This window comes from Uloborus diversus, chromosome 1 (assembly GCF_026930045.1).
Source record: "Uloborus diversus isolate 005 chromosome 1, Udiv.v.3.1, whole genome shotgun sequence".
Taxonomy (NCBI): Eukaryota; Metazoa; Arthropoda; class Arachnida; order Araneae; family Uloboridae; genus Uloborus; species Uloborus diversus.
This window is the reverse complement of record NC_072731.1, coordinates 18,733,928-18,753,409: the sequence shown is the minus strand read 5'-3', so window position 1 is coordinate 18,753,409 and position 19,482 is coordinate 18,733,928.

Sequence of the window (19,482 nt, the reverse complement as noted above, 5' to 3'; positions counted from 1 at the left end):
TTTCGATACAAAAACAGCGAAATGATGGAACTCCAGTTTTTTTTTTTTTAATCAGTGGAACCATAATGAGCAAACTAGTACAATGCATGACAAAAATGCCAAAAAATTAAAAAAAAAAAAAACACCCCTCCTGCAAAAAATATTAAACTTATTTCTTACTTTCTTACTTTAAATTGATGATTTTTTAAACTTAAAAGAAAACGTGTTGGAAGCGGAAGTGTAGGAAAAGAAATGAAAGAGCATAGCTGTAAATATTTTTTTGGGGGGGGGAGAAAACAAAAAAAAAAAAAATCAGAAAAGAGGGAAGGGGATGTTAAGAAGATATAATATATTTTCAAAAATATTTTGTGCAAAAAATTTAACTTACGGGGGTTCGGGACACATTTTGAAAAAATACATTTATTAAACAGTTAAGAGTTTTGAAATGTTTTGCTCTGATTTAACATTAATTTAAAAAGCAAAATCATAACATAAGTACTAAAAAAAATATTTAAATTAAATTTATTTAAAAAAATGAGGTTGCTTCAAATCGCTAAAACTCAAAATATTCTTGATCAATCAAAAATTTTTCTTAAAGCAATTATGCACAAATATGTAAGCATTAGTTTTTATTCAGCAATTTAAAAAATATTAATTCAATAAAAAATAAATATTTTAAGAAAAGTTTCGAAACTTGTAAAATACTTTTTTTTTTTGCAGTAAACGTCTTTTTTTTTCAATTTTGCCTAAAATAAACTGTTTGAAAATGATATGCTCCAAATTTCATTACTTTATCTTTATCAATTCTTGACTTATAAGAGTTTGACTGCAAAAAATTGGGAAAAATTGTATCATGAAGAAAAACTCGTTTAAAGTTTTAAAGCTAAATTAAATGCTTGCAACGAAAATAATTATATCTTTCGCTTTTATTAAGATATAAACAAGATTCAAACGTCATTTTAAGAAGACAAAATGGAGAATTTTTTTTTAATAATAAAAATTGCAAAATTTGACGACTTTTGTGTTCCGGATTCCCTTAAACAGTTTTTGGCCTGTGCGCACATTTTATTCAAACAAAATACATCACTAGCAATTATCTGAAAAAATAAAAAGGAGCTACAGACATGCATAAATAAACAATGGAAAAAATAAAAAATAATCAAAAAATTTAATGTTTCATCGAAGTTTAAAATAATCTGCTAAGTAAAGAGAAGAAACTATTTAGTACATCAAAAGAAAAACAAAAGTTCTAATTGAAGCTTCAATCAAAGTTTCCATAAAAATACACTAAAAATTAAATTCATCAGTCGTATATAAAATAGAAAGAAAAAAAAACATAATGCTCCATTAAAAGTACATTAAAATTTTAATAATTTTCCAAATAAATTGAAATAGTGTTAAAAGTTCTGTTAACATGTGAAATTATGTTCTAAATAAATGCTTAAAAATTTCCATTGGAATTTAAATATTCCAAACCACAGTAAATGTAACATAAATTTCGAATAATATTTAACAACATTCAAAGCTGGATAGAAAACGATCTGCTAAGTAAAGAGAAGAAACTATTCAGTACATCAAAAGTTACACAAAAGTTCTAATTCAAGCTTCAATCAAAGCTTCAATAAAAATACACTAAAATTTAAAATCATCAGTCAAGTATGTATAAAAAAAATATAGCTTCATTAAAAGTACATTAAAATTTTAATAATTTTCGATATAAATTGAAATAGTGTTAAAAGGTATGTTTACATGTGAAATAATGTTCTAAATAAATGCTTAAAAATCTCCATGGGAATTTAAATATACCAAACCATATTAAATGTAACAGAAATTTCTAATAATATTTAACAACATTCAAATCTGGATAGAAAACGACATTCAAGCTTGAAAAAATGCGTCAAGTAATTAGAAGAAATTAAGTAGATTTCACGTTCAATAAAAACTTAAAATGAACTACTAAATAAATTAAACCATACCAAAAGATCCATTTACAGAACGTTATTATAACTGCAAATTTTAAATCAAACCAAATGAATAAGTTATTAAGGTAATTAAGAAATTTTAAATTAAAGATTTTAAGGAAAAGTACTTACTACGAAGAAAATCCCAAAGATATCAAGATGTAATTTTTAGGTCTATAACTTGAAATAGTTCAGAGTGAAAAATATTCCGCGATGCAAAATTTTATGGAATAATTCGAAGATCTAAAAATTGGAAAGAAGCAATATTTGTTGCAAATTTTCAGAATAAAAACCATCTTTGAGAAAATTTAAAATGTAATTCTATGGAATTAAAAGAAAGATTTATTCACAACTCCTGCTCTCCAATACGCTATCTTGCGGTGATTTATAAAATTACAGAAAAGGGTAAACATTGCGTTCCACGTGTGTCTGTTGAGGTAAACATAGGCAGTATGTTATGAATATTTATTAACGCATTCTATGTGCCTTAAATTGCTTCCAGCAACAGAAAGTGTTTTGTCCTTTAATAATATTCTCGAGCTTCTCAAAATAATGTTAGTTTTCCTTTTTTTTACCTCTAAAAAGTGATTGCCGTAAATAGCAAAAGTGTAAACAGAAGAAAACTGGATAAACAAACTTCACATTGGCATGAAATTAACAATGAATATTCTCGTCTGTTTAAAACATTTTGGTTTTTTTGGAAAAGGATCAAGTTTCACCAGGTAGAATTGTTTACTGTTTTGTGTGAATTTGTATAAGGTTTTTCTTTAAATCTAAAGCTCGAAAAGAAGATTTGATGATTTTTGCCGAAGAGTTAGGGCTTTCATCTTCACTTCATTTTAAAAAAATTAGTTTAACTAGCCTTATAAAAACAAAAACTGAGAACTTTAACTGCCAGAATAGTGTGCCAATTTTGCTTTAATGCTTACATTATCGGCTGAAGTGGTTCGCTAAAAAAATTGTTTAGGGTTACAGTTTTAGTGCGAGCAAAGAACCCTTGGCGAGATTTCTCTTATCAGTTAAACCATTTTTATGATGAGTGAATTTAAAAAGTACTGATTAAACAATTCGATAAGTTTAAAGAAATAATGGAAAATCAATTAAAAATAATTCTACCACCGTGCATCTGTGAGAATTTTCTTGATGATTTGCATAGCATTAAGTCATTTAATTCAGAAATTAAAAACATACGAAACAGAAAAAAATTAAAATTGACCAATTCGGAAATTTGAGAAATAACTCAACTACAAATGTAAAACAATTAGTGCTAGCCAAACAAGACAAAGAAGCACCATCTTCCTCTTTTGATACTCAATCGTAATGTGATTTAATTAAATCATACTACTCCAGCGTTTTGTCTTGTGTAGCTGCTAGAGGAGGTTACTTACGGTTTTGTAACCTTTAATGTGTCGTGAATTCCTAATAAAACAATCTTTTGCTCTGAATTTGTAATAATTTCCTTATCTTCTAGTGGCCACATGCATTTTACGTTTCGTGAAGATATCTCGTTTCCTTCTGGGTGAATCTCTCTTTTTTTGTGGTAGAGTGTATTTCAACTTCTGAACACAGTTCAGTTTGCGCGACTTAATCACTCCTAATGATTCTGATTTTGAGCAGAAAATTTAACTTTTAGTACAAGCAATAGAAAACATTTAATAAGATTCAAAAATAGCGGTAAAAAAATAGTTGCTAGTTACTCCAAAGTCTAAAGCGCCCTCTATCAGCATTTTTTAAACTACATCTTCAAAATTTATTTCAAGAAAATACTGATGAAAAAAATAATTTTAGCGAAAACCGCAAACGAATCGACTAATTTTTCCGTTTTTTTATGCTCATTTGAAATTTTGGACTCCAAACTTTAATGACGACTTTCTACTTCGGAAGACGTTTTGAACACTTGTTACTTTCTTCTATATCTAATATATAGAAGAAAGTATTGGATTCGTGCAAATTTTCGAATTTCGAATTTTGACGGATTCGAACGTTTTGAGGTGTGCTGAGTCCATTTCGACTATTTTTGGAAAATGTCTGTCTGTCTGTGTGAGTGTATGTGTGTGTGTCACGTCTATGTGTGACCAGTTTTTTGTGGCCGCTACCGCATGAAATCGAACGAAATTTGGTACACATATGTGCCGCTATGTGAACTTGTGCCCATTGGTTTTTAGCGCGACTCCCTCCAAGGGGGGTGGAGCAATGGGACGTTTTTTGAGTTACGCGTGCTTGCTATTCCTCAGGAAGTAACTGGCGGAATCAAACAAAATTTGGTCCATATGTTGCCATTAACAGGAACAGGTGCTGATTCAATTTTGGTGTCAATAACTCAAACGGGGGTTGAGCTATAGAACGTTTTCTGTCGTCAATTGTGACTGCTGTATCTCAAGAAATAATGAACGGAATGAAAGAAAAATTTATCAGCAAGTAGCCCTTAGTGGGTATAAGAGCTGATTTTATTTTGGTGTCAACAGTAAAAAGGGGGTAGCGCAATCACCCGTTCTTTTTTTCCATTGTGAGTGCCCTATCTCAAGAAGTAATGCTGCGTTCTGGTTGAAATTTGGAATATATGTGAATCCATATGTAAACAGGCTTTGGTTCAATTTGGACGCCAATCGCTCCAAGAGGTGTTGATTTTTTTTTTCTTTTTTTTTTTGCGAATAAAAATAGCTTTATTAATGCAACAATAAGAAAGATAAATCGTAATAGAGTGTCGTCTGCGTATTTCTCGTGATTTTAATTGTATGGAAATGATCGGAAATATTATCTCAATGATTTAAAATTTTTAACTGTTGCCATCTTATGTTTGTTAATAAATAAAATATTTGTAATTAATTTAAGCAAGGCTTTTAAAATAACTTTCATTTTTCGCTTTTTGCTTTGCTTTTGCAATAATTCAAACATTGGAATGGTCGTCAAGTTTTTTCATGTGAAATTTTGCTTTTGTTGCGAATATTGCTTCCTCATCAAGCATGTTGAGGGATCAGGAAAAAAAAAGAAAAATATAGAAGAAAGTTTTGTGATGGCCAAAACATACTAGTTTTTTCTTTGTATTGTTTGTCCTGATGTGTATTATCAACAGTTAAAGTTTTGCCCGAAACTTCTGAAACACCCTGTATAAGTATATTTTGTGGACAGGGAACTTGAACGCAAACTAAATATTTTTGATATCAATGAAAATGTTTGTATTTAAAGGAAACCTCCTTATGAAATGCAACCTTGGTTTAATAGACTATTTTAAAGTCTGAAGTTGCACCTCAAAGCGACTCTTGTAAGATTTCTAACAAACCATAAAGTCAAAGTATGTTAAACATAATCTTTTCTTTTTAAATAATATTCCTTTTCAAAGTGAAACGTACAACCTTTCCGTAGGAAGTTTGAGCAATAATTTCTGCAAGCTTCGCGGAATGTGCTTTATAGCCCTTTCGTTCCTCAGAATACAAGAGAAAACTTGTTGATAGAAAAACAGCTAAGTAGGTCTGACCAAGACCACGAAACCTTTAGTCATAAACCCTAATACTTCACCCAATTCCAATCTCCAACTCGTGCGAGTTGTATTTTTTTTTATCGGTGGAGAATGACGTGAATCACATTCTCGAGTAATTTTTTCACTCTTTTTAAAATAGTTTTTGAAGGATTTAGTAGTTGAGCTGACGGTGATTTAATTGTTTTTCAATTAAAACATTTTGAGTTGGCTATTTTTCAACTATTTTAAGCGAGAATGACTGATTTTTTTTTATTGATTTGAATTTATTCAGTAAAAATCAGTTTCAAGCAATGAAAAAAGATTTCATGTTTTTAAAGTCTATTTCTTAACTTGCATTTGCCATCATATTGCCTGCATTTTACGTCTATAACAAAAACAATAAAAATAAATAGTAATTATAAAGTTAAAATACTTTCGCTACTTAATTATAGCCAAAAATAACGAAAAATAATAGTAGTGGAATGTGGGGCAAAGTGAAATAATTAAGATGACTAAGTTCTTTCCAAATGAACAAATTGGAAAATTGTTTTGAAAATAACAGTTTATAAAGAAAGAACATTGTATTTTATAATTCAAACTTGCATTGAAACATAATTTTTTTGACAGTAAAATTGTGCCTTTAAATAAAAGAAAAAGTGGAAAATAATCACTTTTTTATAATCATCGGGCAAAGTGAATAATGAATTATTTTTCGAATGAAATACTTTATATTCGATTGTGAAAAATATTTTTGAACGAAATAATAATCAAATAAAAAGTTAATTTTATAAATGGAATGATTATGAAACTATAAACCAATGAATTAGTTTATTTATTAATTAATTCACGAGGAAAGATAAATGAGTGAATAAAATAGTTAATGAATAAGAAAATAAGTGAAAGAATAATTTAATAAGTGAATTATTAAAGAAGGTATATGAATAAATTAGTTAATAAATGAATACGTAAGTGATTTAGAAAATGATTGAAGGAGTAAACAAAATGAACTATTTCACTTTATCCCATCCACTTTGCCTCGCATGCACTTGACTAATTGTGAAAATTAGTAAGAATACAAATAAGCTAAATATTAACTACACAAATACTGCACCAAATATTGGAAGTTCTCAACTGATATTTAAAATGTTAAGAACAAGAACTTTATCATTTGATAAAATCAAAATAATTTTTGACTTACAACAAAAATTTCCATTTGAGCATCAATTTTTAAAAATTGCTTGTTTTATACGCTTTGATTTTCAGAGGAATTTTTTTCTTGGCTGGAATCGACTACAGATTTTATTACATAGTTAAAATAATTCTATGTAAGTGGCACTAAAAGCGGAGTAAATATTTCAACATTTCACTTTGCCCCACATTCCCCTAATTGTAAAACTAAAGTTTTGTTAATAAACTAAGCAAATCAGTTTCAAGGTTAAAGATCAGGAGGCATATATATACTTGTGAATTTCGGGTATTTTAAACTTTTCAAATAATGTTTGATTTCAAGCTTTCTTTGTTTCAAGTCAAGTCATCAATTTGAAAGTGTTTAAAATATCTCTTTTTTTTTTTCCACTATTTTCGTTCAAAAATGCTTCGAAAGTTGAGCATATAAACTTGCAGTATTAGGGACAAACAATGGTAAATATAAGCTTCTCTTTTTCATGTACAATAACATTTATATTAAAACGAAAGTCAAAATCTTTTTTTTTTTTTGAAATAAGGATCGGTGACAGGCAAATAGAGGAAAAGGTATAATGGACACCCTCTTTTGTTTTTGATTTAAAGTTACTTTTAATTCGAAAAATTCTAGATTTTTGTCATTAACAACAACAAGAAGTATTCTACATGCGAGAATGCGTAACAATGATTAATACCATTGATTTTTTAGAACAGGTTAAAAGTATACACAATAGGGTCGTTTCCAAAATTTTAAAAATATGTTTTTCTGAAAGAGCATGCTAAAAAAATAAGATCTGACCATTTTTTTAAATAATTTATTAAAGTTTAATATTTTTTAAAAAATATTAAATTTAAAGCTTTCACTGTTTACGCTTCTTCCGATGACATCACAAATGATGAAATGCCGTTCACTATTGCCATTCACAGAGAAAAATATTTAATTCGCATCTTTACTCACGTGCATTGGCAACGGTATGGTTGATAGCAAGCGTAGAGCGCAATTTTAATTCACTGCTTGATTATCATAACGTGGAATCGCGGTAGAAAGATGCGGCAAAGTGCATCATTTGTGACGTTATCAAGACCACGCCTTGTTTCAAAAATCAGACATTTAAAAAAAATAATTAAAAAATAACGGTTGAGAAAATGAAAATATTTTTTTTTCTATTCTATCAATTTCAGTGACAAAAAGTACTACTTTTGACTGAAGGAAACAACCTTATTGTCGAGAACTTATTTATTACACGGAAAAAAATATTTACAGAAATCGCAAGCTTAACTGGCCTTTTCAACCTAGGCACAGTCTAAGTGTGTCTACATTTGGCACACTTAGATTGTACCGGATGTGGGGCACACATTTCACCCACACCTCTTCCCGAGTGTCTTCAAAGAACTTTCCATCCCAAAAGATGCAAGTTGCATCGCTTGAGAAATATTTTTGTTGTTTTAAAAAAAGATGTGGTATAGTTATGGGCACTTTTTAAATGGGGGCCCATATTTACACCAACTACACCTAAGAAAGATGGCTACTCTCACATGTAACGTAAAAGCATGCGTGACTAAAGGTGTCTTTCAAAAAGATCTCCACTTTCTGGATGACACTGTGAAATTGTTTGTAACTTAACATAAGAACATGAAAAGAGAACGATTTCTGAAAAGTTTTCCATCTAAAAAAACAGCAATTTGCACAATAACTCAAGCTGCATCCACAGTACTTGAAAAATACGTCCAACCGTTCTCTGCTATCTTATACTGGTAAATGGCACCATATATATACAGTTCTCACCGCCAGTCTTCAGTACCCTCCCCCCCCCCTTTAGACACTAGGAAATGGTGCACATATTCGCACCTTAGATCAATTCCATGTCAGATCAATCACCTTCTTGACTTCACCATTTCCGATGTTAGCGAAATTTGGTGTGAGGGACACATATGGCAAGATATGTAGTCCTGTCAATTTTTAGAATTATACGTTAACAATTTTACGAAATACAGGATTGTTGCAAGACTGAAAAAGTATGAAAAAAACGAAAAGTTATGACATATAAATGACTGTAACTTCTCTCCTAAAAAAGTTGAATAAAAAGTCAAAAACCATTGCAAAGTTAAAGAATTGAACTTTCTATTGATATAAAACTTGACTTTCTTACGACAGGTAAAAGTTTCAAGGTCCAATCCACCGTGACTTTTGACTTTGAGTATCTCAAAACATGCTCCCTTAGAATTTCTTCAAAAAAATATATTTTTTTGCTCTAACACTATTCCTTCACTACACCAAAACTTAGGCTGGTATTGCAATGACAAGATACTGAAAAAAATCAGGAATGTTGACATGTTTTACATTGTAGAATTCCATATATCAAATCAGTCACCTTCTTGACCTCCTGACCATTTCCAATTTTAATGAAATTTCGTGTGAAGGACGCATATGACAAGATATAAGTCTTTTTAGAAATCATGCGAATTTTCAGAATTCTACTTCAAACATTTTACGAAATACAGGGATATTGAAAACTTAAAAAGCGCGAAATAAACGGAAAGTTGTGACATGCAATTGACTGTAACTTCTATCCTAATTATAGTAGAATAAAAATTTAAAAACCACTGCAAAGCTTTATTCTATAGTTCCAACACACTTCTACTACACCAAAACAAAGGCTGGGACCGCAATAGCAAGGGGCTGCAAAAAATAAAAAAAGACACAAATTTGTTACATATTTTGTTAGATGTTTTACATTATTTCTCTCCTAATATTATTGTTTTAATTTTTTGAATGTATTTTTCATAAAGCATGCATGTTTTGACAAATCGACAGGTTTCTTTAATAAGAGCTAGAATATGACAGAACTTTTGTTTGATAACCGTAACTTTTATCTGTAATTAGCAACAAATCTTGGAAATAAAAACCAGCAAGTTTTAGCCTATGACAAAGCTTCTCGTATAATGGCATCGTTTTGTTTAACAACCAATGTTAGAAATTCTATCCCAAAATTAATAAAAATATTTCTTAAAGTCTTATAATAACTCACATTAAGTACTCTCAGAGTTTTTTTTTTTTTTTAAAGAAATTTCCACACGTACAATACTTACCAGGAAAGCTTATTACAAGACAAAGTAACACTCGAACTCGAGTTCAAACTCGATAAAAAAAATCTTCAAAAAATTATAATACTTTCTTTCTATTTACAAATAATGTATGATATTTAATGTTATAAAAACAATATCAATTTTCTGTTTCAAACTACACTCACAAAATAACAGATGGTTAAATATATGCAAGAGATTAATTAAAAATAGAGCAGTTGATTATAGTACTATTTAGTCTTGTATTGTATGATATTTTAACAGACGACCTTTCTCAAATTTTTGCATACGTCAGGTCTGTTTAGATTTTATCAAAACAGATAGTGATGGCTAAAATGTCAGGGGATTTTTTCGTTTTGTTTCATTTTGTTTTTCGTTGGACTCGTTTATTTAGACGTGTTGGTTTAAGTTGATATTTTTTCTATTATTACTATTAATTCTCCTTCTTTAAAGGGAGCTAGGAAAATGAAATAACAACCGACTAATATAAGCAGAAATGCTGAAAAGAAAGCTTTCTCTACAGTTTTAGATTTTGTTGTTGCTTTAAATCCCAGAGCTTTTAATCGTTGTGATAGCCTCACAACGATTAAAACAAAGTTGTGCTCAAACTCAGATGAATGCAAGGTTGAAACAGTTTTGTTAAATCCAATAGAAATGAATATATGTGATATTCATGGCTATATTTTTTTAAAGTTTTTAACAGCCCTGTATTTCGTAAAAGTTTTGAAGTTGAATTCGGAAAATTTGCAGGATTACATATCTTGTCACATGTGTCTTTCACACGAAATTTCATTAAAGTCGGAAATGGTGAAGAGCTCCAGAAGGTGACTGACCTAACATCTTTCTCTCTCTTTTGTTTATTAAAATGTTATTCAGTACTAGTGGTACCCGCACGACTTTGCCCGTAATAGAAAAATTAAAAGGTTTATCGGTTCGCCTGTATATTTACAAATAATGGATGGCGAATTTTCTCGTCAATTGGCTTGTACCCATGTTACGGTTCCACGTTATGATAATTTCGTAATTTACTCGTCCATCTTATGATAATTTTCTTCTTAAGATTGGAATAGAAAAAGAACCACATCGAATTTTCGAAAAATCGCTTCGAGGTGCACACCCCCGTGCCACAAACTAACTTTGTGCCAAATTTCATGAAAATCGGCCGAACGGTCTAGGCGCTATGCGCGTCACAGAGATCCTGACAGACAGATATCCTGACAGACAGAGAGAGATCCGGACAGAGAGACTTTCAGCTGTATTATTAGTAAAGATTATCTTAGTAAAGTAAACAGCTTCTGAATCAAAACTTACTTAATAAAATCATACCAAATTAAAAAAAAGAATCGTATTTATTAGTGACTTCCTTGAGCTTGTCTTGAAGAACAAAGTTTTTCGAAGGTACGCTTAATATTAGAAATAGCCACTCTCAGTTCTGTTTCCATATTTAGCCGAGATCTATATTTTGTTTTCAAAGAAACTATAGCAGAAAGTAAGTCCAGTTTCACAAAGGTAGGATGTTGAAAATGGTAATAGAATGCGAAATGCCTTTGTTTTTAGTCTTAGTGTTTTTATTAAATATAGGATCGGTTCTTTGCAGCCTGTTGAGGGTATGATGCCTTATGAGAAATATATTTCTATTCTCGAAAAAAAAAATCAAAAATTAATTTAAATTTTGACATCTTGAATTCAAATTATGTTTTTCGCAATCACGAGTGTGTGTATGTAGGCGTGTGTGTTTGTGTGTGAGGTATGTGTATGTGTTTGAGGCATGTGTGTTTGTGTCTGTGTGCTGGCATGAGTGTGTGGGTAGTTGTGTACATGAATGTGTGTGTGGGGGGGGGGTATGTGTATGTGTGTAGGCATATGTGTTTGTGTCTGTGTGCAGGCATGAATGTGTGGGTAATGGCGTGTATGTGTTTGTGGATGTGTGTAGGTGTAGGTGTTTGTGTGTGTGTATGTATGTGTGTGCGTGCGTGTGTGTAGTTGTGTATGTATGCGCGTGTGTGTAGGACATGGATGCAACCTGGAGACGGCATTCGCTATAGGAGCAGCATCGTGAGGAGCCGGTCAACGGCGATGGTGCGGATGGTGGCGGTGAGAAAATAAAATGATAGGACATCAAAACAGTCAAATGAGAACAATAAGCAATCGTGATTGCTCAAAAAAAAAAAGGTTTTACCGGAAAAATCGATACTGAAATTTCTAAAGAATGCTAATTCGATTTTTAATATCTCGGAAATTAAAGTCCTACAAAGATCAGGCGTAGCTAAAAACATTCTCGATCAACTCATCTTAAAGAAAGAATCAAATTTGGCTCCCGCTTAGGAGCTACGATATCACAGACAGACATATAGATGAACATAAACACACGTCTAATTTATAAACCCCCTTCATTTTGCGTCGGGGATCAAAAATAGATTTCACTGCACAAAAATAAAGTGTTCAACTATTGGCTGTTTTAGAAATCTTCACTAAAATAGATGTTTGAAATGTAAACTCATAAATATATATGGTCTGTAGCACTATAAACAAATCATTTGCCCGAAGACTTGTTTCGAAACACAAATCGATAGACACAAATAGATTGACAAGTAAGTGTCGATTACTTGTCACTCCATTTGCGTCTAAATAAGGAAGTAAATTTTCTAATAACTTTTCTAACTCGGGTTCAACTGAAAAAGAGATGCAATCAATAAGAAGGTATACTTTTGAATAAGTACTGAAACGTTAACTGCAGTTGTGTGGTAAAAACATAACGACTTCAAAAAGTATTTTTAAGCTGAAATAGACCAGTTTACTTAACCAGATTACTTAAAGGCAAAATCTAGAAATCTGTTCAGTTACAAATTGGGTGGAAGATCTTTGAACAAAAAATTAACATAATAGCTTCATCACCCAAGGCCTAGCCTTATTAGCGTCGTCGTGCAAATTTTTTGTGAGCGCCTCTATGCTCGGGCGTTGAGGGAAAATATAGTTAGCACCTGGTGAGAAGTTTTGTAGACAAGTATAAAATGAAAAAAAAAAAAAAATCGTTTGGCATTTAATTTATAAAAAAAATAATGTGTGAGCATTAATTTTGGAAAATGACGCACATTTTTACTTCAAATTTCGAAATTATTTCGAGTTCAGCAGCTTCTCTGATATGCTAATAATGCGTTTGGGAAAAGAAAAATATTTTAAGTATCAAAGTTAACGCCACTTTGAATATCTATCTAATCTCCAAGTGATACATTATTAATAAAACTTTTATGCCTTTGCCTGTAAAACATGACAACAGAAGCAGTGGCGCAACTAGAAAATTGTTTTAGGGGGCACATTGAAAAAACATTTTCTTTTAAAAAGAAAGGTCAAGGCGATATTTATTGACGTTAGAACAAGGAATGGAACTCTGGGATTCCACCCGACAGGTTTTTTTTTTTTTTTTTTTTTTTCAATTTTAAAAAATAGATGGAAAAATGTGATAATTTTTCAATATTTCCAATAATTTTTATAGTATTATCAGCATGTGTAAGTCTTTTAATAAGCATGAATGGAAAAGTCCATCTGAGGCCCAAAAAGTTGGCGAGTGAGGATTAGAGCTCTTTATTGTATTAGAATTTTATTCAGTTTTAATTAAAAAAGTTGATAGTTATCCAATACTTCCAATAATTTTAATAATAATATCCGGTGCAATTATGTCAGTAAGTATGAAAGAGAGCTTCACCGGCTTCCCTAAATCTGGTTAGTGATGAATCTTTTATTTATTAGAATATCTTTTTAATAATGAATATTTGAAAGCAATTTTTAATTATTTTCAGTCATTGAGAAAAACATACATTCAGTTGTACGTTAATAAGTATGAAAGTTCACCCGAGGCGTTAAAAAATGACTAGCGAGGATTATTGAAGTCTTTAATTTGTCAGCATTTTATTAAGCAATAATCGTTTATAATTAGTGAAAAATACATTAATTTTTCAATATTTTATACCTCTTTATAGTATTTAAGTTTATTAATAAGCAAGAAAAAGATGTTCACACGAGTTTCTAAAAATATGATAAACGAGGATTATTGAACTCTTTAATTTGCCTGAGTTTTTTTAAGTAGCAATCGCTTTTAATTAAGGAAAAAAGATAATATTTTTCCAATATTCTAAATAATTTTGTTATCATTATATGATGTAAACAATGCTGCAGTTGGGAGAGAGTACGCAAGACGATTCCGTCCGCCGAAATGTTTTTTTTTTTAATTGTAAAAATAGTGCAAATGTAATGCAAATTCGTTTCATAATGCCTTTTCGTTTGATGAATCCCCTCCCTAAACCCCAAGGTGACATACCCCAAATATTTTTGTAGTATGTTAATAAGCATAAAAGAAAGGTTCACCCGAGGTCCAAAATATTGATGCGTGCAATTTAGCTTCACATTCGATCGTAAGCACTCATTAACAGTATAATTTTTCAAGAAATTTTGTTACGTGAATATGTTGCTCAAAATCCCCGAAATGTACTCTGAGAAACATCGCGGATATATTTGCACAAGTGTGATTTTAAGAAAGTATATTACCTTTAGCCTGAAAAAATAAACTGCTTTTTCTCTGGCCTAAAAGTTTTGCAATCAAGGGCTATTTTCCAGAAAAGTAATGATATAGGAAAGGGTACCTAAAGAGGGTTGGTTAACGAAGAATGATCAAAAAAGATAGTTTTTGACTTTTTATAGGAACGATTTTGGTTTTATATCATAAAAGTGACCGTGAGCTTTAAAATAAAAAGTGATTCTTGATTCTTGGACTGTTTCAAATCCAATAATTATTTTTTATCAAACATTAGAAACACTTGAAAAATCCGCTTTGTCCTACCAGAGGGCCTAAAGCGGGTAAGCCATTCGGGTAAAGAGGGTGAGCTTAACTAGTTGTGATTTGGTACATTTGTCAGTAAAATACGAAGTACTAAATGTTTGAATGAACGGACTAGCAAACTGCCATCATAAAAAAATAAAATAAAAATAAGTAGGATTTTCAATTTAAGTTGGATTTGTATAAGTCAGCACCTTTGTTTATAAAACATAAAGAAATAACTGATTAAATAAATAGGTTAACTAATTGTTATCACAAAAATAACTTTTTAAAATTATATTATCCTACTTAAATAGAAAATCTAAGTGAGCACATTTGCCAAAAAGAAAAAGTTTTTTATTCTAATAATTATAACCGAAATTTAAAACAAAAAAAGTAAAACGAAAAAACCAGCAGAATGACCGTCGTAGTTTATAGGTGTATGATGTTAGAATAATGTAATATTATTGACAATAAAGAAAAACAACCTGGTCTTCGACAGATCGCGAGTTACAAACCTTCAGGTTTTTTAAAAAACGAGCTGATGTGTGAATCACATGACTTCCTTTTACTCCAATTTCATGTCATTTTCCCATTATTGGTAATTTTAATGTGATTTAATAGTTTACTCTGTAAATATTTCCTACAGTGGCCAAATTGAAACCAGATTTAAAACTTAAAAAAAATCGCCAAATTTGTCACCAAGTTAGCGACAAAACTTGGCGATCAAAAGACTGGCGATATATCGCCAAGTGTTCGCCAAATTATAACACCACTTGAGTTTACATCAAAATTATCAATGATTTCCCCCAAAAGGGGGCAAAAGACCCCCTTAAGAACATCTGAATGCAACCAAAAGGGGAGGTGCACAACTAGATCCCACTAGGAGTCTACGTACAAAATTTCAACTTTCTAGGACATACCGTTCTTGAGTTATGCGACATACATACGCACATACACACATCCGCACATACGTACATACGCACATACATACATACGTACGTACAGACGTCACGAAAAAATTCGTTGTAACTAACTCGGGAATCGTCAAAATGAATATTTCGGGTGTCTATACGTTCTTAGGCACTTATCCATGTGGTCGATTTGAAAAAAAAAAAAAAAAACTCAACATTCATTCGGGGGTGAGCAAAATGGAAATTAAGGTTGATTTTTGAGTGAAAATTCTTTCGGGAAAATAACACTTAAGTAAAAAAAAAAAAAGTAAGAAAAAAGAAATCGTTTGTTTTTCCCCTGTTGCCAAAAAATAATTTTGAAAATGAATTACTGTACTTTCAAAAATAAATAAAAATAATGTGATTCAATGATTAACTCTCTAAATATTTCCATCGGTGGCCAAGTTAATACCAAGTTATTTAAAAAAAAAAAAATCGTCGCCAAGTTGGCGAAAAAACTTGGCGACCAAAAGCTTGGCGATACGTCACCAAGTGTTTACCAAATTATAACACCACTTAAGTTTGCATTGATATTAACAATGATTTCCCCCCAAAAAGGTGCAAAAGACCCCCTTAGGAACATCCGAAAGCAACCAAAAGGGGAGGTGCACAACTAGACCCCACTACAAGTCTATGGACCAAATTTCAACTTTCTAGGACATACCATTTTTGAGTTATGCGAGATACATACGCACATACGCACATACACACATACGCACATACATACAGACGTCACGAGAAAAGTCGTTGTAATTACCTCGGTGATGGTCAAAATGGATATTTCGCGTGTCTATACATTCTTAGGCACTTTTCCGCATGTGGTCAAATCGAAAAAAAAACTCAACATTCATTTGGGGGTGAGCAAAATGGAAATTAAGGGCGATTTTTGAGTGAAAATTTTTTCGCGAATACAATACTTCCTTTTTTGTAAAAGGAAGTAAAAATGCATCATTTTTTTAAATTTAAAGCCTGGCTACGCCATGAAGCTTTACCGTTGCTTCGCTGGGACTGATTAAAACTCAGGGGTATTCGGATAATCACGACATACATATGCATGCCACTTGCACACCATGCAGCGACATACAAATGTATACCCCCTTTGGGCCACCCTCCCCAATGTGAAAAAATGGTAACACATGTTTGTAGAATTAAAACTTGCAATCACTGTCCAATTCTTTTTGAACAGTATAAATAGTTCTCTGGTTGCAGATAACAGATTCTACAGATTTTTTTCATTTGAAGTCATCAGTATATCAGTATGATATATGACTAGGACATTTATGCTTTATGGCAACTATAAAAAAATGGCAATGATCCAGAATATAAAGTTCAGATATGCAGTTACATATGACAGATAGAAAAATATCATAACTTTGATCAAGAGGCAAAAAAGGAAAAGAGCAACTCACAGCATGCCTTAAATTGTAACATTTAGTTACATTTGGTAGATAAAAGAATTTTTAGTACGCCATTTCTTACATCGTAATGCCTTATTAAGTCTGTCATAAGTACTTCCATCACTATTTGCATTTTTGTTAGAAAAGAATTTTTAGGCTTAAAGGCATTGAAGCACATCGGTTTTGCATTTAAAGCCGAGAAAATCTTTTTTCGCTTAAGTTAACAGACTGGAATTTCAGACGGAATATAACACTCATGTTTGACCCAATTCCTTCTCAGCCAGTCTATTGTCAAATCCTCTATTCGAGACACATTATAAAAACTTCCGACAACAAGAAAGATCCATTAAAAAAAAAAAAAAAAAAAACATAAACAATGCGGTCCCGGTTAAAACTTCTACCAATCAACTCTCTCAAACAGCACGTCGTCTGATAGTATTGAGACGGTCGAGTTGATTGGTCAGAATCAGACAGATTTTGAGAGTTCGTCTGACCGTCAAGCATTTTATTTCTGATTATTAAAAAGGGCTGGCTTAAAATTTCTTTTAACTGGAAAAAAGTATTTGCTTTTCAACGTAAAGTATAGACGCTACTGAATTTTAAGCAGTCGAAATCGAACATGATCTGGAGAAAATAGACAGCCTGAACAGAAAATATACTTCCATATCGATTGCTTGATAAACCTTTTTTGTGCAAAGGAAATTGGAAAAATTCATTTTACTTTCTATGTATCAAGTTCAAAAATTGTTCAGAAAAGCGTGCTGCTGTAGTTTTATAGAAAAAACTTTGATAATGGCATACAGAAGAGCCTCGATTAACTTATGAACGGGAACGGACTTCTTTCGGTAAATTGGAACTTCCGGATAAAAGACATAATCAAAAATGGCAGTCAGAAGACAGCAGACACATTAACTTTTGCTTTAAACATTTACAAAATGGCTTCTACATTTTGTTAGCGTTTAATAAAAGTCACCAGGTCCACAATCCAAAAATAATGTGCACTAAATAAGGCCACCCTATCGTTGATGACCTAATATTTCGCTCATTTATGATACAATTGACTTCAACATGTGCACATTCATCAATTGATCCATAAAAAATAAGAAAAAGAAAAACTCGGAGTGAAAATTTAAGTTTCAATTATGTTTGTCAGCAGTTTTAACAAAGAAAAGCGATTCGGCCCAGTAAGGAATATTATTTTCCAACAAGGTCAACTCTGGACTAGAATTAACTCATGCACGGCAAAAGACAAAAAAAAAAAAAAAAAAAAATCACTGAAATATACTGTCAACCTAAATAAAAAAGAGAGAAGTTATTTAATATCAAACCATATTTTATAAACTCAAGAGCATTATGAAAAATTCTGTATTTGCATCAAAAGAAAGGAGAAAAGACAATCGTCACATTCGGTGCACTGATACTTCGATAAAATAATTTTTGGGGACGTTCCTGCGCACAGTTCGAGCAAAAATGTGCAGCGCATGCAGCACACGATCAAGTTAAGACCCCTACATATAAGAGCCAGCTCAAGTCGAGCATAAATGTGCTGTGCACGATTATGTCCTCCACGCGATCCTCAAAAATGGACAACGAAATAGCAATAAAGCGAACCATGGCCTAAATGTACATTTCTAGGTCATCAAATCACAGGGGAATAAAACGGAGCACGACGATTTTTTTTTTCGTCAATTACATAAATTAGGCTTCAGGAACAATAAACAACTTTTTTTTATACCAGTGAAGTGCAGTAAACCATGAAGAAACAAAACTTACTGTAAAATAAGATCATTTAGTTTGGCTCTAATACTTCTCTGTAATGAATTTTTAATCACTGTTGCTAGTGGTAACGAACTGCTTGTTGTTAACACTTTATCATTAGTTAGACTCTCTGATGACGATGAAGTTACAATTTGGGGGAATTGGTGTTATACAACATAAAAAAAAAAAAAGTGGTGGCCTTATCGGTTTACGTTGCCTTTTTGGTGCACCCACCTTAGTTATTTCATTGTCAATGCATCAGCAAACCCACCGTAAGAGTTAGGGATCTGTAAACTATTTTAAACTTTATTTCATAACAACTTATATACAATACAAATACAAAAGTGACGACCAGCAACAGGCTCTGGGCCCAGCTAGACTGGTTCTAGTCAATTTACAATCCCCAGTGAAGATCAATGGCTTTCTTAAAACTATCTACTCCCGTACTCATTACCACCTCTTCCGGTAAGCTGTTCCAAGGTTCCACTACCCTGCTAAAATAATAATTTTTCCTAATATCCATGTTAGCCTGAGATTTAAATAGCTTAAAACAATGACCCTTTGTCCTGTTTTCAGTGCTAAACTTCAGCCCCGTAACATCTTTCATTTTAACAAATTTAAACAACTGAACCATGTCCCCTGGGTCTCTTCTTTGCTCAAGACTACATTTTTAGCCTTCTAAGCCTGGAATCATAATCTAAGTGGGAAAGTCCATTTATTAGCCTTGTAGCTCGCATTTGAACCCTTTCCAATACATTAATATCTTTCTTAAGATAAGGAGACCAAAACTGAACAGCATACTCCAAATGGGATCTTACCAAACTTCTATATAAGGGCAGAAGAACTTCTTTAGATTCTTGTTTACTTGTCAGCTTAACTTTCAAACATCTCAAAATTTCTG